General features: G+C 34.8%; 1 protein-coding gene across 1 annotated transcript in view; it reads left to right on the plus strand.

The window, feature by feature from the left end:
- Nucleotides 1-24,031, plus strand: part of LOC103256189 (neuron navigator 3-like) — a gene marked incomplete at its 3' end in the record, with an annotated part of 93,484 nt that overhangs the window by 1,085 nt on the left and 68,368 nt on the right. The gene's annotated exons all lie outside the window — the stretch shown is intronic.

Genomic DNA, 24,031 nt, shown 5'->3' on the forward strand with positions numbered 1-24,031 from the left:
AATGTGAAAAAAAGACCTATTTTCATGTATATTATAATATTAAATATTTATTTTTAATAATCCATATAGTCACCATTACTTTTGTCTAAATGCCATTTGCATTTTAAACACTTTTGGCTTGAATGTTTGCATCTCAAACTGCTGAATTTATTGCAGTATGAAGGAAAATGAAATATAATTTTTTGATACTGCACAGTTGAGTTTTCATGTGTAAATTGAAACCCTACTGTTTTACTTACTACTGACATCTTTTCAGCCTTTCAATTTATGATACTTTGTGAGTAGTAGCTCATAGCTTGGTTTCTAGGGTATACTACAACCATTTTCTCCAGATGCTAACTGCTATGATGAACTTCATAGGGATCCATTTGTACCTTGACAAGCACCACTTTTCAATGTAGCATTAATTATGATGTCATGCTTTCCAGAGTCACATTCTCATCTCTGGTTTCTGAAAAAAAATGTTTTGGTTTTACTCTTCTATCCAAATGTAAGTTTAAAAACTATTTTAAAAAAGAAAACCCTTCAAATAAAAAATAAACAAGTGAAAAATAAAGCCTCTCCTTTTGTGTGCAATACCCATTCTACCTCTCTTTACCTGTTCAGGTCCTTTAAGCTTCAACCCAAATACAACTTTATTCATAAAGTCTTTGCTAGTTACCCCTTCCCTTTCTTTCCTCTATTGTGAGTCTTTGTAGAAATACTTGTGGCATCTTTATTTATTAGTGTATATTTTAATTTTCTGCATAATTTTTTCTATCCCACTAAATCGAAAATGCATAACAGTCAGGGTCCATATCTTATTCTATGTTTCAGCTCTGTCTTCAGTGCTTAATGTATAGTAAGTATTAAATAGTAGTTGGATGAATGAATACAGGAATGAATGAATCAATAAAAGAATCAATAATTAATCTGAGAAAGAATTAGTTAAATGTGTTAATCTCTTAGGATCATCTGTAGAGCAAGAAGTATGGAATTAATGATTTGTGGAGTTCTTCTGTGTCTAAAAAAAAGCATTGTCTAAGTGAGAAAAAGCAGTTAAAGGATAGTATTTTTATAGGCTTATAGTTCTCAGTTCAATGTGTACACTCCAGAGTAAAAAGTAGGAGAATGTAAATTATCAACAAAAGACTTAAAATATTTAACTTTCTGCAAATAACTAAAAGCAAGTGCCATGCAATTTGATTCTAATGCTCTAAGTATCCACAATGACTTGTATGGATTCAATGGAAAGAAGAAGTAGACCCATTTTTTCTCTGCTGACTGTGGCTATAGTCTCTGCAGGTTTAGTCAAACTTCCACTTTGCTAAATGGCCTTGGCCTAGGATTTGACCACGATAAGTACTGTTTTTAGTAGAATTTTGGTTGATCTCTTTGGTTAGCAAACATATTAATCAAACATCTGATATTCCAATAAGCCTCTGTGGTAGGCAAAGTTGTACTTATAGGGATGTTTTTACCATGCCACTTATCAGATTAAAAGCTTTTACAAATAAATGTGAAGAATGTCTTGTCAGCATTTCAGAATATTTCTAAATGTTAAAAAGAGTATATTTAGTGATTTTTTTTTAAACTTTTGGAAAAAAACAAACTGAAGATAATAGCAAAAATTATCCAGGAAGTTATTTTAGAGAGAATTAGACATGGCTGCAAATAGTAAAAACTCAAAGTTATAATAGAGTAAATTACCTTGACTTCAAATAGAAAATGCAACATAGCAATAGCATAAATAAGATAGAAGTGTATTTCATTTTCATATAAAGGCAATCTGGAGGTAAGCAGTTCATAGCTGATAGGGAGACTTCATGAAGTTATCAGAGAACCAGACTCTCTCTATTTTGGTCACCATCATCCAGTCTGGAGTAGATAATTGAGCCCCACACAATTAAGAAGACACACCCTGTTTGATTAAAGATTCTTTCACTTTTGGCTGGTGTATTGATGCTCCCATGGCCTTACCTAGCTGCAGTGGAGACTGAAAAATGTAGTGTTTATTCTAGGCAGCCATGTGCCCAGCTAAAAATTATGGGTTCAATTTCTAAGGAAAAAGAGACCATGGATAGTACCCACAATAGATGACTGTCATTAAGAAACATTTATGTGGAGTACTCTGCTAGTCTTTGCACGAAACAGTTTTATGGTCTGATTTGAGAGAACAAACTTACATATGTCAGAAATGTGTCTTCAATTGTCACTCCCTTGTCCTACTCTTGCTTTGCTTTGTGCAAATGCCATCCCTTCAGTTATCTAATCTTAAATTCCTAGGCTAATAACTGGTGAAGTACTTCATCATATCTCAAATCCCATAACTTGCCAGAAAGTGGAGATTTTGCTTCTGTATTATAGCTTGGATTTATTCCTTTCTGTACATCTCCATCCTTTGACCCTTGTTAAGTTTTTGATCAATTCTTCCAGTAGTTCCAAACTGGTATACTCTTCTTCTGGGTCTCAGCCCTCATGCATCCAATACATCAACCATCTTGCTAAACAAACAAACAAAAACACTTCAGTTATTTTTCGTGTCAAAATCTTTTTCATCTGAGCATTCTCATCTCCCAATTGTTGTCATCTCCTCTTCTGTCATAGCTCCATCTAGCTACTCGTTATAGATGTCATCTTCCTGGTGCCCCTCTATCTTCAGAATGCTTCATCCCTCTGCCCTTTGGTAAATAAATGATACTAGTTCTAGACTCCACTTCATGATATACAGTTAGAAAATATATTAGAAAATATACCACAATATTTCAAGGGCTGTGTTTTCCTTAGCTCGCTCTTGTTCTTATTTCTTATCTCGAATTTTCTAATCTCTCTTCCCATATGGATTTGTTTTTCCATTCTTCCTGGGCATTCACCCAAACGAGGAACAGAATCACTTAACCTTGGAACCTTCACTTAAGAATCTGGAGGTTAAGAAAGTGTTCTATTTCGACAGAGCTCAGCAAACAACACACAGTTAAGCATTAGACCTCCCTGTTCATGAAAGTTTCTTGGCCATGCCTACCACAGAGAACTCCTCCTTCGCCTTTACTTCTCAATCCCAAACCTCCTTCCAATTTGGTCTCCCATCTCTCTTTTACCCTTTGTCTCATTTCTAGCTTCTTTCCATTTTGGTGTCCACTCACTCCTCCCCTCTCAGATTACTTACACAAACTCAAGATTCTGTTTTATATTATAGAAATCAATTATTTTTGAGTACCTGCTCTGTACATTATACAAAAATTAATTTCATTCTCATAACATTCCAAATGAATAAGTATTACCTACATTTACAGAGAAATAAACTAAGGATTAGAGACAGTAGGATATACTCATAGGATCAGACAGTCAGACAATTAACTGTACCCAAATCCAAAATTTGAATCAATTGTGTCTATACAAAACCTTTTTTCTATTATTTTTTAACTTTTTCTTTATTATATTGCTGTGATTTTTTTTTCTAGTTTTAACTTATAATTTTTTTAAAAACCCAGGATAGAGTGCAGTGGCATGATCACTGCTCCTGGCAGCCTCAACTAGACGTCTTGGGCTCTTAGACTCAGGCAATCCTCCCACATCAGCCCCCTTCCACCTCTAGTTTCCGGGACTACAGGCACACACCACCATGCCTGGCACATTTTTGTATTTTTTGTAGAGACTAGAGATAAAGTCTTGCTGTGTTGCCCAGGTTGGTCTAAAATTCCTGTGCTCAAGCAGTCCTCCTCTCTTGGCCTTCACAAATGCTGGGTTGCAGGTGTGAGCCACTGCATACAGCCTTAACCTATTCCTGAAATCTCACCCACTAATTAAAAGTCATTTCGAAAGTCAAAGAAAGCTGTTTTAAAAATTGCTGTAGAGGCTAAAAGGAAGAGTTTACATCCAGTTGGGGAAATCTAAAGAAATTTATTTAAAGAGTAGTAGCATTTATGTCCATGATAGCATGGATATGTGTTGAATTTTTTTCTCACTAGTTGTAAGAGCAATTAAAGTGAGAATTATTTCTTACTATTGTGTTCACATAGGGCTAGCACTAATGCTTTGAGAATAGAAGATATTCAAAAGTATTAGTCTAATTGAATATTTAAAATAAGCATAAATTGCAGTATAGACAAGCAAATATATTGTATAAATAGTATCACTAATGAGGACAATTATTACCTAGGATTTTAGGGCTGAAAGAAATCATATTTGGTTGAAGCATTCGGATATTATTTTGAATTATCGGAATTTATTGGGAAGATAGGACTCAGATATAGACAGGAAAGCGTTCTTCTGAGGAAGGAGTTGCATAGAAGAATGCCCAGTGGATGGGCCATTATAATTGGAGTAAGATGTTTATGGAAAGCAGCAGGTTTGGGTCATATTATTGATGGAAGAAGAATTCATTAGGTAGAAAATGGGGAAGGCTTTCATGTAAGAGTGAAACAAAATGATGCTGGCAATAATATTTAGGATAAATTATTGCATACAGAGTCTGATATTAACTAATGTTTAGAGGCTTGCTATATGCCAGGTACTGGGCCAAGCACTTCACATGGTATCCCATTCAGTCCTCACGATAGGCTTCTGGTTTAGGGATTTATTATTATTCTCATTTTACACATGAAGAAACTGAGGCTTAGCAAAGTACTTGCCAATGTCTAAGTGCTGGAATGTAGTAGAATAGGGACTCAAACTAAGGCCATGTGAATGCAGAAGACATTATTTTTTACCAATAAATTAAACTGCAACAACACAGACTTCTGGGGTAAGAGGAAGGAAGGAGGGTTATTGACTGATTTGATTTTTGTAAAGAATAGTAGGGTTTGCTCTAAGTATTAAATTAGCATTGATAGTGAATTATAAATAAATCACTGGTTGTGTAAAGTGCCTAGAATTATCAGAAGAAGACAATTAAGTTGACACATGGTCTCTACCAAGTTGTTTGAATAACAGAAATAAATAAAAAGGACCCCGTGATAGAAATATAGCAGCAGATGTCAATAGAGCATATTGCTGGCTCTGGCCTCCAGCTGTTTCCTTCTCAGAGTAGTTGCCTGATTGCTGAGGACTGTCAACGCTCCTGTTGGCTTGCTCACATGGTAGCATTTCCAGAGCTGGCCTGGCCTACAGCTGCATAGGTCAGCTCTCAGGTCTCTAGACAATTCCGCCTTCCCTGCCTATTTTTGCTGTGCTTGCACATTTAGTTGTTTGTATTTAAAGAAACAGGATTACTTCTTTTTCTAGTTATAACTCTTGTTCCAGGTTTTACAGTTAAACTGTTGTGGTCATCTTAATTGTTTTTGCCTTTGTGGTAGCAATGGTATGAGGATGTTGTAATGAAGTTTGAATTTTCACATTTTCTGTACTGGTAGAAGGCTCAGCTTTTCATTATCATACATTTCTTTTTAAAATTATTTATTTTAAATATGTGGGATACAATTCAGTAAGTACACAGATGTTAATTATGCAGGTACCCTTGTTGGTGAGGTGTGCCCCCCTCTTCCCTGGCAGTTTCCCACATCTGCCAATCCCCTTCTTATAGTATTATGATAGTTGTTCAAGTTCCACTTATGAGTGAGAACATGTGATACTCAGTTCTTTGTTTCCATGATAGATCACTCAGTATATAGCCTCTAAGTCCATCCAGGTTGCTGCAAAGTTCATGATTTTGTCCTTCTTTATGGCTGCATAATATTCCATCATGTATATGTATCACATTTTTTTATTCAGTCCTTTTTCAATGGACAGCATAGTTGGTTTCATGTTTTTGCTCTTGTAAATAATGCTGCAATAAACACACATGTGCAGGTATCTTTTTCATAAAATGATTTCAGTTCCTCTGGGTATATTCCAGGTAGAAGGATTATGGGGTTGTATGGGAGACTGATTTTTAGATTGCTTAGGAGTTGCCGAACTTTTCCACAGAGGCTGTACTACTTTACACTCCCACCAATAGTGTAGAAGTGTTCCCTTTTCACCGCATCCTCTCCAGCATCTGTTGTTTTTGAGTTATTGATGATGGCCATCCTGACTGGAGTTAGGTGATATCTCAGTGTGATTTTAATTTGCATTTCTTTGATGACTAGTGAGGCTGAGCATTTTTTCATGTATCTGTTGGCTGCTCATATGTCTTCTTTTGAGAAGTGTCTATTCATATCTTTTACCCACTTTGTAATGGGATTGTTTGTTTTTTTCTTTTCACACATTTGAGTTCCTTGTAGATCCTAGATGTTAGGCCTTTGTCAGATATACAGTTGGCAAATATTTTTTCCTAGTGTGTGGGCTGTCTCCTCACTCTCTCAATGGTTTTCTTTGGCTTTGCAGAAGCTTGCAAGTTTGATGAGGTCCCACTTGTCTATCTTATCTCTTATGGCATGGACACTATCTCCTGCATTTTCTAAGGTTCCTATAGTTTGAGGTTTTACATTTAGGTCTTTGATCCATTTAGAGTTGATTTTTGTGTATGGTGATAGGTAGGGATCTTGTTTTAATCTTCTGCATGTGGACAGTCAGTTTTCCCGGCACCATTTACCAAATAGGTCCTCCTCTCTCCAGTGGTTGATGGTGGAGGCTTTGTTGAAGATGAGTTGGTTGAGAAATTGAGGTTTTGCTTCTGGAATATCTATCCTGTTCCATTGGTCTGTATACCTGTTCTTGTACCAATACCAGCTGTTTTGATTATTGTAGCTTTATAGAAAAACTTAAAGTCTGGGAGTGTGATGCCTCCTGCTTTGGTTTTTTGTGCTGAGGATTGTTTTGGCTATGCGTGGTTGTTTGTGTTTTCATATGAATTTCTATATTGTTGTCTCCAGGTCTGAGAAGAATTCTGGTAATTTAATCGGTGTTGTGTTAAATCTGTAGATTGCCTTGGGTAGGATGGACATCTTAACAATGCTGATTCTTCCAACCCATGAGCATAGTATATTTTTCCATTTGTTTGTGTTGTTTTTTATTTCTTTGAGCAGTGTTTTGTAGTTTTCATTGTAAACGGCTTTGACTTCTCTGGTTAGGAAAGTTCCAAGGTATTTCATTTTTGGTGTGTGGCTATTGTGAATGGGATTCTGCTTTTTATTTGGGTGTCTGTGTGTTTATTGTTGTTGTATAGGAATGTGACTGACTTTTGTACATTTCTTGCCCTTGAGTAGCAATTGGCAGAAATGTGGCCATCAATGTTGCCTATTATTTTAGTATATTCTTTACAAAGTCTTTAAAGGTTTATTTCCTACTTTAAACTATAAAATTATTAAAAATGTTGAGGTCAACCACAGATAAATTTTATTGAAAATTACATGCAACTTTTGTATTTTTCTTTTGCAGTTTCAGTTGAATGTATATTTGATGCCAATTTTCTGAATACATTCTTCTTAGATTCTATTGTTCTACTATCATGGTCATCTTACTTTCCTTCAATAAAAAAGAAGGTAGTAAATATATTGTTTATGAAAACAAAATCAAGAGGCATGTTATTAATTTTAAGACAAAATAACTGATATGTGTGTGGTATTTATGCTATCACATCACCAGAAATTACCCATAGTCAATTTTTAACTTGAAATATTGAGTGCTGCAATTAAAAGAACATTGTACTGGGAACTTAAACATTTGAATTAAACTTCTGCGAGATCCTACAAGTAAAAATTATTTGAGTCTCTGTATCTGTAACTTTGGCTGCAGTGATATTTAGATCTGAAAATTCTGTGTTGGGATAGGAGCAGAACCTGTTCTGAGCATTGTGAGATATTTAGCAGCATCCCTGCCTCTATCCATAAAATACTGGTGGCATCCTTTAGTTGTGACACCAAATATGTGTCTAGACATTATGGAATGTATCTGGGGAAATACAAAGTCAAACCCTGCTGAGAAACACTGCTTTAGAGTTAGCTCCCAATAATGCTTATGTCTCTACTATTTTAAATAACAGTAATATCAATACTAATCACTTTATTCACCATACTTCAGACAATCACTCCATACTTTATACTCTGCAGAGACATTTCTTGCAAGTATAGTTTATGTTTATTGATATTGTGCCAAGCTTTACATTTGCTTTACTTGTCTTGATCTGTGATTTCTATTCTGTCTTCCTAGAAGTTACCAGTGGCTTCTGAAAATACATTTCTTCTTGGTTAACACTTTACCTCGTCTTCATCCTTTTCAACATTTGACATTTGCTGACTACAGTCCTCTTTTTGGAATGCTTCAATATTTACTAGCAAAGTGACCTTGACAAATCAATTAATACTTAAGTCTCAGTTTCTTCAGCTGTAAAATGAGGATAATAATATACACTAGCTCAAAAGATTGTTTTGAAGATTAAATGAGATGCAGCATATAAAGTATATATCAATATAGGGCCCAATACATAGTTGGTGGTCAACATTGATTACCTATTAATATTATAAAAGTATATAGTAGTCTAATACACAAATTAATAATATTTAGAATTGATAGTAGCACAAAAGAGACAGTGATTAATTCTCCATATATATGGGAAAGGCATGTCTTCAACCATGTCTAGAAGAATGAATTTGATTTAGCCAAGTAAATATGGGAATAATATCATTTTAGATAGAATAGCATTTACCAAGACATGAAATAATGTGCTGAGTTTATAAAATTACAGATTTTCCACCAATTCTAGAATGTAGGATGCAAGCAAGCAATTAATTTAAGGCAGCAGAAAGATGGGCATTAAATGCCACAGGAAAGAGTTTGGACGTGTTAAGTCTGTATTTTAGAAAGATGATAATGTTATAAATCACAGAAAGATCCAGTAAAGATCCAGTAGGAGAGAGTGATAAAGCAAAATTATGACTAAAGTTGTAAGTTTAAGAGCAATGAAAAAGGGATGAGTCTAGTAAAATAAGTTATACATGTTTGGATTAATTTATTAATTATCAAAAGTTCGTAACATTCTAAGTCTTGAAGGATAAATACATTGTCTTCACACAAAAAATGTAGTTTACTAGGAACTTATAATCTGTAAACTTGGGAGCAAGTAACAGTTAAAACTAATGATAATTACTAACACTTTTTGAGTACCTACCACCTGCTGAATGCTATACCTAACTCATTCTTATTCCAATCAAACAGCTGTAGAAACTTGGTTCAGAGAAATACTAGGATGAAGCAGGAATTCCAACCTTGTTCTATTTGACTTCTATTTCCTTATTCTTTGAGTCGCCCTCTCTGACTTTTCCTCACAACAATACATTAACAAGAGTCAAAGTCAATGCTACTCTTTACTATCTTTGCAGATACTGAGTCACGTAATTCAAAAAACAAAGAAAATCATGGATTCTTGCCAAAAGTGCTGGATGAATCTTTGACAGATTTCACTTCAAACTCTTCCTCCTCCCCAACTGCCACGTTGCTTCATTTATTGCTTTAAAAAGTGTTTTTCTTTGAATTGCTAGTCACTGGGTCCAACAGAGAAATTCGATATCTGTGGGAGAGTTCATTAATTGGTTACATGGTAAGATTTCCCCACTGCAAATCATGGAATGATGTGTTAAAATGTGCTGCAAATCTGCTTGGAGAAAAGTCACCAGATGAGAGAGCCATGTAAAAATTTACCATTTCCCTAGTATAATAATATGATACTATCTCCATAAAAGAAAAACAAAAACAAACAAATAAAAACAATTATATATCTTCTTGTGGCCATATTTTGATATTAAAAGGGAGTCTTTTATAAAACCCCAAACTTGAGGTGGGCAGGTTCATAATTTTTCATAATGAAATGTGTTAGAACAGACTTTATATGTAATCAAATGACATTGTACTAGTTAATGTAATGCTAACTTCTATAACAGATAAACCCTAGGTCTCAGTGGCTTAACATGGTTGGAATTTATTCCCCACTTATTTAATGGCCCCATATAGTCAAAGCTTGACAAACTATAGCCATAAGTAAAATCTGGCCTGGTGCCCATATTTCCAAAGAAAAGTTTGGTTGGAATACAACCATGACACTGGTTTAATTGTTGCCTATGGCTACTTTTGTGCAGTAATGGCAGAGATGTGTAGTCACGATAAATACTGCATGGCCTGGAAAGACTAAAATATTTACTGTCTGACCCTTTGCAGAAAATGATTGCTGACACATGCATACGGTAACCAGGAAACCAGGATCCTTCCAGCTTGTGGTTTCATTGCTCCACTAGTCATCCATCAGTGAAAGAGAAAGTGGAGGATTGCATAAGAGACTTGAGAATTCCACTGATCACTTCCACTCAAATCCATTGGTCAGAACTCAGTCATATGACAATATCTAATTGCAAGAGAACTTGGGAAATATAGTCTGTGTGTTCAGAAATGAAGGGTGATGGTTTTGTGAACTGTTAGGCAGCATTTAGTTAGTCATATACTGACTAATTAGTCAAATGTCAAGATTAGGCAAAAAAAATTGCCATATTAAAATATATCAAGGTACTCAGAGTATCATCCAGATTGTCAGTAAAGTGTCCAGAATTATAGGGATACATCTTTAAAAGAAAAATGTTGGATAAGTAGAGGACCATACTTGAACTCAAGTTACCAAACATACAGAAATAAATGATCTTACAGTTTTATCCAGCTTTTTAAAAGACCAGGATCATTGATATGAAAATGCCACATAAAAAGCTCACTATGGTCTCATGATTTCTCCGGTTGTTTTCCACCTCATATTCTTTCTGTCTTCCATTTCTCCTGTTCCAACCTGCTTATCTAAACTCACCTCTTGAAAGCAATTCTCTCTCAGTCCTGCACACTTGCTTCTATTTGCTTCAGCGCTCCATTTTTAGCTTTCTTCTCTTTCTGGACCTAGAAACTCCCCACCAGAGCAGGGAACTAACCAGAAAAGCCAAGGTAGTGTAAGTTCTGAATTCTAGAAGAGAAATATAATGAATCGGAGTGGAGTTGGGTGTCACCCCAGGAAGGAGGCATTAGCTGGCTTCTGGATGTTGCCAAATGGATGGCTGCATACTTGTGTAAGGGAGTGTTCTCTCTCTCTTGGCCTGCAGACACCATGTAACTTCTGTCAGCACATTGTAAACTGGTTCCCAGGGGACAGGGTGGGAATGTGTGAATGGGTCATTGAAATACCCAGCACCAGGTTACACAAAGCAACGCATGTTACAATCCTTTCAGACCATAGTAAGTAAATAGAACAGTACACAGGATAGCCTCCTTTCAAATGCAAGGTAAATTTTTTGATGGATTAATTGACCTTTAGATTTAGTTGTGCGTATAAGACTATCTCTATTTAGGTTTTTACTTCTCTTTGAGAGTGTTTACTGTTTAGCTTGAATCAAGTTAAATTGCTCACTTTTTAGACTCTAAAAAAATATACAGAGTGTATATTTCTCTTTATTGTCCCTGAATGCTCACATTTTTGGAGACAATTTATTGAATTTCTACAGAGTGAGATTTCTTGCCAGAGCTTTTGTGTTGTTATTTTGACCCATATACATTTTTGGATTCTGTTTCACATTTCTCTTCTCTTTAAACCATCTGCTTTTTATAGCTGTTTCTTCCTTCCTTTGGCTAGCTTTTTGATATCCACACTTGTGGATAACACACTCTTGTGTGTTGCTTTCTCCCATTGAACACAAGTTTTATTATCATCTCCAACAATATGTCCTCTCAGCTATCCTCCTCTGATTTCAGCTAGACCTTTTGTATACTAAGACAGGCTGTTTTTTCAGTAAATGTAAACCCTTTCAGTTACCACTTCTAGGTCTACACTGTGAATCCTAGTGACCTTTCTTGTCTTTGTTAATCGTTTATTCAGCATATATAAGAAATATGTGCATATTTATTATTCATGTGTATATATGCATGTATTTATGTATGTGTGTATGTATACATAATGTATATATAATAACTTGTAGGCATTATGGAAAATATACTTTGAACAACTGAGGTTTTTTTTAGGAATCTACATTCATTTTATGTAACATTAAATTCCTATTTAATATTACCTAGAAGCATCAGAAATTATTATAATGCAAACTTTCAATAATCACAGTTTTTATTATAGGCTTGGATGTGATTGTTTCATTTAGAACATGTTTTCTCTTTCGAGTTGGGACAATAAAAAATATCTCCAGACAATGCCAAAGGTTTCATGAGTGGGGGAAGGGGATTATCCCCTGTTTACAACCACTAATTTAGACCTTGTCTTGTTTGGAAAAGGATTTATCAGAATTAAAAAACACATACAAGTCTGGCTGTGGTGGCTTATGCCTGTAATCCCGTCACTTTGGGGGGTTGAGGTGGGAGATTTGCTTGAAGCTAGGAATTTGAGACCTGTCTGGGCAACATAGTATCATATCTATAAGAAAAATTTTTTTAAAGTAGTCATATGTAGTGCGGTTTACCTACTTGGGAGGCTGAATAGGAGGATTACTTGAGCCCAGGAGTTTGAGGCTGCAGTGAGCTATGCTCATGCCAATACACGCCAGCTTGGGAGACAGAATGATATACTGTCTCTTAAAAAATGCAATACATCAAATTTCAAAATACATGCAAATAAAATGGGATTACAAGAAGAAAAAAATATACAAGGATAAAGCTAGAGGAAAGGCTGATATCCAACACTTGTGCTGTGAAATTTTGTACAATTGTGAGGGGCCATCTACACATTTATATTTGAGCAGTTATGCTGCTGATACCTGAAGGTTAACTGAGTAATGTCTCTTTATTCAGTGCTTGTCTTAGTCCATTTGTGCTGCTACAACAAAATGCTACAGACTGGGTAATTTATAAACAACAGAACTATATCTTATATTTCTGGAGCCTGGGAAGACTAAGATCAAGGGGCTGGCAGGTTTGGTGTCTGGTAAGGGCTGAGTCTCTGTTCCTCAGTAACGCTTTTATTTTAGTTACTGTTTTTCCTTTCCTTTTTGTATTCCATATGGGCTAAATTTTAATTTAATAGCTCTATTGATTATTTACTCACCATGCACAATGAATATATTCACATACATATATATACATGATACATGCACATGTTTAATCATCGTGTAATCTAAATACGTAGAGTGTATATTGCATGTAGCATTAAGACTGCAGTTGATGGAAGATCCCTCAGCTTCTAGTCAGGCAGCCTGAATTGGAGTCTTGGCTCCTGAATACTCTGTGTGATCTGGCATGTTTTTACTTGATTTTCTCAACTTTAAGATTAGGATAAGAATATCAACCCCAACAAATTGTGATCAGAATTAAAACCATAGTGTGTATTTTAAATGCTTTACATTTAAAATATTATTCAAAGTAATGTAACATCAGAACAGTGTTAAGCCACTGCCTTTCTTTTTTTGGTTGTAGGTGAGACACTATAAACACAAGCGTATAATTTTTATTACAAGCCTACTCTTTTTAATGAATATTAATAGCCAAAAACTCAAGGAGAAATTTTCATACAGCTTTTTATAAATATGTTAATATGTATGTTACTCAAAAATTCTTGGCTCCATCTACTTTAATGAAATGAGTAGTGGATCTTGTGAAGTAGAAATTCAGGCAATCTTGTTTTGAATTAAAAAAATCTTAGTAGTGGCTCATGATCTGGAGCTCAGATTTGCTTGTGCTTAGATTGGGGCTCAGTGCAACCTGAGACTGTCTTTAGAAGAGAGGACCATGTAATTTTGAACTTTGACTAAGATCCTATGTCATCCTAATATTGATTGTCTTTATTTCATATTTTACTATAGCACTTAAAAGATTCTAAGTACTTTAATTATTTCTCATATTGCTAGAAGGTTATGCTCTTAGAAATAAGCATATCACACATACTTTTTCAATACACATATTTTACTTTATTATTGTTAAGTAATTTTCCATTCTATATTTAAGTAGATTGTTATGTGTGTAGAATAGACACTTTTTATTCATTGAAGTTTTGAATATTAGTTGATGTTTTAAAAAGAGATTTGCTAATTTTTATCTTGTAATTTTTCAATTTGATCAGGCTTATTATTTAAATAGTAAGTGTACCAAAATGGTAGCTTTAAAGATTCATTGCATTCCAAAAAGCACATTTAAGAGTCTGACCTTTGAGCCATATTCTCAATTCTGATTGAAAACTTGGGAAAGAATGAGGGAGGTAGGTTTATGTAGCCTAGAACATGGATTAACTGAAGGAGAGACAATCACCCCAGATATCCCCAGCACAATAGACACAGTTTCTATAATGTCAGATCCTCCTTCATTAAAACCTGTAGTAGAGATTCAGATTTTGTGTTTACCACTGTATTTATTAATTATTTGAGATTCCATTGTCAAGAGGTTTATTTTCTAAAAATTTATTCATTTTGTCTTGTGTAAGGAATTAATCCAAGAGGTTTAGAATTTGCGGGGATGTTATTTACTATAAGTAATTCTGATAGAAAAATCTCTTGAAGAACGAGTAAGAAAATGTTGGATTAAGAAATGAGTAATCACATAGGGGAGTGTCTTGGGACTGTCCTGATTTTAGCACTGAAAATGTCATGCTTTGGATATCCCTCAGTCTCAGGCAAACTGGGATGGTTGGTTACTCTAATTCTGAATCAAATTTTCTTGTTTTTCTCGATTATTTTAGTTCAGTTTTTTCTAATAGTCTAATGATTAATTATAAATTTACAATAGTTTGAAACCTATTTTATATTTACCAATTTTAAAATATATTATTGCCTTATTTAAGAATTCATTCTTAGATGCTGTTAGTTCTCTATTTTAGATTTAATAGGATATGTCCTTTCTTTAACAACAATTATTCAAATTAGAAGTAGCTTCTTTGGAGGTTTTAGTTATTCAAAGAAGAATTATTTTTTGAGGTTTAATATGTACATCTCCTTATTCCTTATCCGTGCCATTTTAATTGTTGGCAATGAAAACATTGCTCTTTACTTTAGTAAAAATGTCTTAGAATTGTCAATAAAACAAACATATCTTAGTTCCCTGAGTTCATCAGGCAATTTCCACCATAAGTCTTAGAGGCCCTGAGTTGAATATAATGTATCTTGAGATACTACAATTAATTTATTTTCTCTACACCTTCAGAGACTACACACAGAGATCAGAACTTTCATTTGACTTCAACAGCATGCTTTCTGTAAGACAGGATGTGGTCTGGGAGAAAGTCCACACTTTAACAATAGACCATTGACAGAATGTTTGGGGAGTACAAAGAGGAAGAGAGCATCTGTCTACACCCAAAATTATCAGAGGCATTCTGTGTGTGAGAATCTTAGATTTCAGAAATATGTTTTTTAAGGTCACTTGTTTTTCTTCTCTGTTTTTATTGGATGAGGAAAATTGCCTTCAAGATAACAAAACATTTTAAATTCAAGGGGGGGGGGGGGGGTTGCATCACATTTTGTCTAGTTATCCCAGGCAGAAAATAAATTCTCTCAGGCACTAAACACATTTTCTTTAGCCCTTCTGTACAGTCTATGTGAATCAAGCTGAGAAAATGAAAAGGGTGGGAAGATAAAATCCAACTGATGGTAACATTGCGGAGGATGCAACAGGAAGGAAGTTCTTCTAGGCTGGAAGAACGGAGAGTGGCCCAGGTGCTGACTTTATCTAAAATTCATTCTGTATAATATTTTCACATTCATTTTACATGAGAAAAGATGCTCACAGAGTTTTGGGTATCACACAAGCACTGATATTTCTCTGTCTCTTCTGTAGCCTTGATCAACAGTAATTAAATTTTAATTAAATTTAATCCTGTAGAGAGTTGCAAGAAAATCTGACATCTTATCCCTGTGTTTATTCTGCTGCATCTGTATCTGTTTTAACTTGCAGAAGAAGTTTGCCTGTATACTACCCTATCACAGTGGTGACTTGTATGAATATATCCCTTGATGCAGCTGCCATTAAATTGAGAGTTAGCAGGAGTCCTAATGTCTGCCTACTCTCTTGCTTTCTTCATTTCAAATGCTGTGATTGAAACCTTTTGTTCAAAGGCCTTGTCACCTGAATCCTCTTGTGAATGCGTTACTCCTCTTCAAAAGACTTTTCTGAGGGTGCTTCCTGTTGTGCAGCAGGCTTTCATTTAAAGGACATCTACAAAGTCACAACGTGAATGGTCAGAATATCAAAGATGGCCTTCTAACGAACCTAGTAAAACTTCAGAGCACACTCTTTAGCCAGGAGAAAGTGCCACAAAGATGTGATTTAGGATGAGTAAGACATAAGTCAAGGTGTGGGTCTTTTATTTTCCACCAGAAAACAACACTTGGGTTTCCTGGCAGTGCATTTATGTAATGACTGTGGTTTCTTTTTGTAAACTGTGTTTCAGACAGGGAGGAAGAAGAAACTAACTGGATTGTGTAACTTTATAAATAGAAACAGCCGTGTTAAAATAACAAGACTGCTCTGGGTTAAGGCAATGAATTTTGCTACTAGCTGTAAAGCTAGACCACTGAATGAATATAAGATTCATCCTGCAGAAAAATATATCAGATTTGTCCAAAAACACTTAATGTGAAAAATCAGTGAGAAGTTCTTACCCCCCACGTCTACTGTACTCCAAGTATTTGAGTCCAAATAAATCAAAACCTTTTCTCTGTTGGATATAGTCAAGTTGGAGACATACAGGAACTTTGTCCTCCACTACAAATATTGAATAATGTGCTTATACTATTTTTAACACAGCACATAATTTACTAAACTTTGGAGCAGTTTATCCTGGCAATGGTATAAAGGTAAGGAGTTACCTACCTTATTATCTATTGAACAAAATGTATGCAATATTTGCCATATATTTTGGAATCCAAAATGATTTGGATTCCATTTGTGCTCTTTATTTTGGAGAACAGAACTCAGGTAAAAGAAGATAAATCTCCTTAATAAAGACCAAAATATCAGTTTTTTCAATGTGATTCCGTTTGATTTAATATGTATTTGAACACAGAGATTTGCACTGTCTGCCAGTCAAAGTTTATATATCATAATTTTAGAGTCTCTTAGAAATGATTCTATAATAGAAATGTTTATTTCCTAGACACAATTGACCAATTAATCCTCCTTAGTATAGCCACAATCTTGGCAATCATTCAAGGTTTGCTCAATCTGATCAAAATTAAATTTCTCATGTAAACTCTTTTTTAATGAGAGGCCAATTTGTCTCATGTTGATATGATATTAGATTTCCTGACACAAGGTTTTGCATGTAGTAGCAATGTAAACAGATTCTCTGAATTAAAATATAATGATTTTTAAAATAATTTTATTCATTTAACTCATGATTTGCCTCATGTCTATGTTTCAAAAAGAGCTACCTGTACCCTACTCATGATTTCTTGGATATAAATATCAACTCTGCTATTTCTGTACAGGTTGAACATCCCCAATTTAAAAAAATCAAAATCTGAAATGCTCCCAGATCTGAAAATTTTAGAACACTGACATGATGCCCCAAGTGGAAAATTCCACACCCAGCCTCATGTGATAAGTCTCAAACACCATCAAAATTTTGTTTTATTCACATGATGCCCCAAGTGGAAAATTCCACACCCAGCCTCATGTGATAAGTCTCAAACACCATCAAAATTTTGTTTTATTCACAAAATTATTAAAAATATTGTGTAAAATTATCATCAGGCTAGATATATAAAGTATATATGAAACATAAATGAATTTTGTGCTTAAACTTTGGTCCCATCCCCAAGATATTTCATTATGTTCATGAAATATTCCAAAATCCAAAAATATCCAAAATTAGAAACAAATTCTCCCAATTTTTAAATAAGAAATACTCGACCTGTATTTTAGTAATCCAAAGTCCTAACCATCATAATTTTGACTTTTGTGTAGTGAGTTCATCTTGAGCAATGCTGTCCCAATCTGTTGGTGGTCATATATGTCTCATCAAACACAGAATAGTGAAAGTGGAAGGGAGAGTGGACATGTCTCCTTTTTGTACATGATTAAAATTAAAACTCAGCAAATTGAAACGAACTATCTCAAAGTTGTGTTCCTAAAAATGGATAAAAAATTACATGCCCATGTCCTAAGTGTCCCATTTGTTATTAACTATTACTTAGGTTACTCTAACAAACCTGTTTAGGAAAATGAATATGACTTTAACATAAAATTCAAGACCCATAGTCTTATAGAAAGGCAGCTATACTCTTGTGCTAGAGAATTTGTAAGATGAAACACGTTCAAGTTATGCTCTAATACCTAAAAGTGACTTGGCATTATTTATTCTCCCTGTCAGAATATAACTAGTGAGATCACTTTATTCAGCAACAATATCGATGCAGTATTGTCAGGTTAGGTTTATGAATGTTAATAGAGTTTTCTTTGTGTAGGCTGATGTATGATATGGATCTTTCTCTAAGTAATCTAAGTCCATTGTAGTATAGTAAATCAACCAAGAGCATTGTAATTTATATGTTTTATCTAAAGGGATACTTCTCAAATGTACAAGAAAATGTAACTCAATATTACATATAGAAAAACTCATTATTTTCTGTACCATATTTCTTCTTGCTTTTGAAACTCTATTCTTGCTGATGGAGGTAGGAAAGGAGGTGAGTAAGGACGGGAAAAACCTTAATTAGACACTTTTCTTTTGGTTTAAGAATGCCTATTAGAGTGAAAATTTAGTAAATTTGAAGCTCAAACTTCTTGTCAGTGCTGTTTTTCCTTTCCATGAGGTTTCTTTCTTTTTTTTTTTTTTCTCATTCATAAAGCAGCATCTTCAAACAGATGGGTGCAGTATATTTAAGGATGTTTTTGTGTCTCCAGGGTAATGGTGGCAGGGGGTGAGAAAAGTCTCTGGTTTGCTTGCTACCATCTGGGTTCTTGGTGGTCTCTGTTGAGTTGGCCCATCCAACTTGCTGTGCTACAAGGCTTGGGCTTTGGGTGCTGTATGAACACCCACTGCTGGCAACCATTACCCATATTTTGTGTCTGTCTTGTCCTGATGCCAAATCTTTGGGTACACAAGTCGTCAAGGCATTTCTGCATATCTCCATTGGGGCACATAGGAACTTCTGGATTCATGTATATTAGGAATGCTGTTTCAAGACCCACCCACCTAACTATGTCTTGTTGCCATTTTTCCTCTTCTGTAGCTATTCCACGGTGGCTATTCTCCCCAGCTACCAAATGGGAAGTGGGGTACCGTCTTTTCTAGTCCCATTCTGCTCTTCACTCTTTTCTGAAATTTTTCTTATGCAGCATCAATCTGGGGCCTAGTTTCAGAAGTATAGAGGCACCAGATTCTTACTTAGGAATTCAAAATGTGTCTTATCTTTAGACATACCTCTTCTGAATCTCCTTGCTTCCTTTTTGCTATCTAAACCTTCATTTGTGCTTATTGTCACGGTTAGGTTATTTGAAATTTATCTTACATCCTCTGCATTGTGTTCAGTAGTACCCCTCTGTGCTCTGGTCTCCAAGTTTTTACATTTGATAGGTAAAAAATGTTTTGTTTTGTTTTTAATTTGGAAAACACGTTCACACTCAATGATACCTGACTTTCCAGACTATTTTATCACTATGGACTTAAAAATATTTTAAATGAAGTTAAGCAATGAGTTTTTTGCAATAGACTGATTTCTATGAAACATAAGCTCTTAATTTGAATGTAATCCAATATGTCATTTTTTTTGTCCTGCTGAAAAAACTGCTATTCAAAGGTCACAAAACTATTCTACATAAAAATAGTTTTTGAGATATAAAATTGAATATATATACTGTATTTGATAGCTACTTTTTAATATGCATGCTAAAACAAAATTTATTATTGTATAGAATAATCTGTTATCTATGAAATATGTATATTTTTAAAAATCAATGTCAAAGTTTAATTGTCAGATGGTTTTTGAATCTAGCAAAACCTCTCATTCTAAAGTATATATACCTTTTACAGTTAATTTGACAAGACTTCTTCTAATGACCAGAAGTTAGTATCTCACAAAGGTATACATTTATTCTTACACTGAGATAAATATTGCCTCTTTGTTACTTCCAATTATTGATTATAGTTTATTAATGCATTCTTTTGGTCACTTAATTAATCAACAGATATTGTAGGAATAATATCAAATTCCAATCATGTGTGTAGGTTACAGGGTCACAAAATGAATGAAAGCCTTGAGAAACTCAGAGTTAACTTTGTAAATTAGGTGTGCTAATAAGTTTTTAGAGCTCATAGTCATACTAGTGTAAGGAAAATGAACATTCCTCACTTTATTGTCCTCTTCTCTGAGTAGAGGGTTTCATCTATGCCACATGTGGTATAGATTCCAGATTGCTTATCATCCTGGTTATTGTTTTTAAGATATAGCCTAATTAGTTACTAACATAATTATAATAAAAAATTAAGGAGAAGCAATAGTCCACATAATGTTTTACTAGCAAAAAGAGACTGTGATTCCATCAGTTCTTACAACAAGAAGGCAACCTGTTTCTGTGGATTCAGCCTACAGAAGCTTTATCACATTTTTGGCAGTGCCTTTGAATAAATCTGAGTAAATCTCCTAGATCTTGTTCTTATGACTATTGTCAAGCCAAGTGTCCTCCAACAACTTCAGTTAACTTATGAATACACAAAAAAAGTTAGTCATTAGACACCATGTTTTCCAAGAAGATTTGATGATATGGGACTCTTTTTGGTATAAAAGTAACTGAAGCCTGGCTCGGTGGCTCAGCCTGTACCCCGTGCCTTTGGGAGGCTGAGGTGAGTGGATTGCCTGAGCCTGCGGGTTCAAGACCCGCCTGGGCAGTGAGACCTCATCTCTACAATAAGTCCAAAAGTCAGCCGAGCGTGGTAGCACATGCCTGTAGTTCTGGCTACTCGGAAGGCTGAGGTGGAAGGATCGCCGGAGCCCAGCAGGTCAAGGCTGCTGTGGCCGGGAGTGGCCACTGCACTCCAGTCTGGGCAACCAAGTGAGACTCAAACTCAAAAAAATAAATAAATAAAAAATAAAAGGAACTGAAAAAGGCAAGATATAAAGTTATATGTTTATGATAACTTAGTCACATGTGTGTGTGCATATGGCATGTGTGTATTTTATGTGTGTATGTGTTGAAATAATTGGAAGTAAATGCAACAAAATATTCATGACACTTATCTTGGGTAATGACATATGTTTTAAAATCTAGCTATGCTAGTTTCAAGTTTGTTTTCTTATACATCATGCCATTTCTTCCTACTATTTTTCCTAAATCTTTAAATTGGATGGATGCCATTTAATATTTTAAATCTAAGCATCTATTACTTAGATATACTGATTAGTATATCTTTTTGAATGTCTTCTAAACATTCAGGAAGACAATGATCTGTTAATCAACATTCTTTAATTGTAATTGTCTAATATTTGTGCAATTATTCAACTTCTATTGTGTAAACTATATTTTAGTATATTTCTGAAAAAAATGAGTTACATCATCATCAAAATATCTGCTGAAATAAAAATTCTCTGTCTTTGTTATTCTCTTGGCTACCAAAATGATCCAAGACCCCAATCAACAACCAACTAATGCCAGATATATGAGTGAGTCCTTGACTGCCAGCACACTCCAGATACATGAGTGAGCCCAGTCAAAATCTGTGGAAGGACCTCCAAGCTAAACTTAGCCTTAATTATCAACGCACAATACTATGAGTGAAAAGAGACCATTATTTTATTTTATTTTATTTATTTTGAATTGGAGTCTCACTCTGTTGCCCAGGCTGGAGTGCTGTGGCATGTTCACAGCCACCACAGCCTCGACCTGCTGGTTTGGGTGATCATTCCACCTCAGTCTTCCAAGTGGCTGTAACTGCACGTGTGAGTCACCAAACCCAGCTAACTTTTTGATTTATTGTAGAGATGAGAGCTCACCATGTTGCCCAGGCTGGTCTTGAACCTGTGGACTCAGGCAATCCTCTCGCCTCTGCCTCTCAAAGTACTGGGATAATAGGCATGAGCCACGGCACCTGGCCATTATTTTAATTCATTAATTTTTGGTGGTGTATGAAGTCTGACAATTAAGTTCGTGAACTTGCTACCATGTTTACTTTGGTTGCACTGTGCTAACAATTTGATAAGGTTTCATAACCTTGGTATATTGGTGTCTCTAGCAGTGTTCGTGGTGATGTATGGTAGTGTCTTGCTGAGCAAGGAGTTCATTGTTGTTGTTGCATGTTTTTGTGTGTCATCATGAGAATGTTGGAGCTTGAATTAGAGCAATGAAGAAACATTAAATTTCCTTTTAAACTTTCAAGTGTGGAAGTGAAATCAGGGACATGTTAGTCCAAGTTTATGAGGATAATGCCATGAAATAAAATGGAGAGAAAGCATCACTGATGAAGAGTAGTCAGGATGGCCAATAATGAGCACAACTGATAAAAACATTGCAAAAATTTATCTAATTATGCATCAGAATCACTGGCTGACTGTGAGAAGCATAGCAGACCAAATAAACATTGATAGGGAAACAGGAAAATCTTTAACTGAAACTCTTGACATGAGAAAGGTGTGTGCAAAAATGGTTCCGAAGAAACTCTTGCATCACGTCAATGCACTAGATCACACAGCACTATGAGGGAGTTTTTAGTCAGTAAACAAATAACAGCATTGGAACACCCTCCTTACTTACCTGATCTGGCCCCCAGTGACTTTTTTCTTTACCCAAAGAGAAAGGAAATATTGAAAGGAAGACATTTTGTTGGCATTCAGGACATCAATGATAATACAATGACAGCTGTGATGGCCATTCCAGAAGAAGAGTTCCAAAATTGCTTTGATTGGTAGACTAGGCACTAGCATTGGTGCATGGCTTCCCAAGGGGAGTATTTCAAAGGCAACTATAGTGATATTCAGCAATGAGATATGTGGCACTTGTTCTAGGATGAGTTCACAAACTTAATTGTCAGACCTCATAATATAACAAGTGCTAACTAATACAGATATGTATTACACTTTCATAATCAGTGTGATAAAGTTTATTTACATGTAAGTTTAATATTAAATTTTACTTTTTCTATAAGTTTTGGAGTATTGTCTTGACTTCAATATAATTTTTTAGAAATCCATTTTATCTTTGTACATATGCAATGGAATGAAATGGTTGCAATATATAATCATTAAATATTAATATATATCATTTGTACATATATATAATTCTTTTTACCAGTGGAGTATACTAGGTCTTTAAATTTCCTGCTGTTTTTTTACTCTTTCAGGAAAAAACAGGGCTTGTGTCTCTTGGTTGTATATGTACTAGAGTATTCTTCTTATGACTTGTTTTTATAATATGTAGTTATTAAAGTCGAAAAATAGATAACATTTTATAAAACGATAACAATAGAGTGAAAATTAGGGGCCATTGCCTTGCTAAGCTCTGATGTGGCCATGTGCTCTTTGAGCTATGGCCAGACCATGTTTTCTTAAGCTTTGGACCCCTCCCCTCCCTTGGGGAGGTGAATCTTCTCCCTCCTTCTCTCTAATTTACTTTTAAATAAACTATTTTTTCTAATCTAAAAAGAAAATTAGGAGGAAATACCAATAAATTGCTCATAAATTCTACATGTTGGCTATTGGGCTCTGAGAGCAGTTTTCTCACTCAGAAATTTCACCTGAGATGTGTTGAATGTGTTCTAATGTGCAAAAATGCATATGGAACATATATCTTTATTGAATTTAGACTATATTTGGCTTAACTCAATCTGAAAATTTTTGCTCAAAATAATTTAAAAATTTTATCTTTCAGAATATTTTCTGGTGGGAATAATGTCAATAATATATATTATTATATCAATAATAGTGTATTGTTGTTGATATAATAAAAATTAAAATAATAAAAATAGTACCCATAATATTAAAATAGTTTATAATGGTGGTGGATACATAATATTAAAATTTTAAAGGGAAGAGCAAAATCAGTTATCTACATATTATGGAATTGATCTTTAAAAAAAAATTTTCCATACATTGTGGAATTACATACTTTAATATTTGAATAGCTTTAGGTGAAAATAAGTGCCGGGCTCGGTGGCTCAGCCTGTAATCCGGCACCTTTGGGAGGCTGAGGTGAGTGGATTGCCTGAGCCCGCGGGTTCGAGACCCGCCTGGTAGCGAGACCTCATCTCTACATT

The sequence above is a fragment of the Carlito syrichta genome, unplaced genomic scaffold, assembly GCF_000164805.1.
Source record: "Carlito syrichta isolate Samal-C Ts95f unplaced genomic scaffold, Tarsius_syrichta-2.0.1 Scaffold289023, whole genome shotgun sequence".
NCBI classification, from domain to species: Eukaryota; Metazoa; Chordata; class Mammalia; order Primates; family Tarsiidae; genus Carlito; species Carlito syrichta.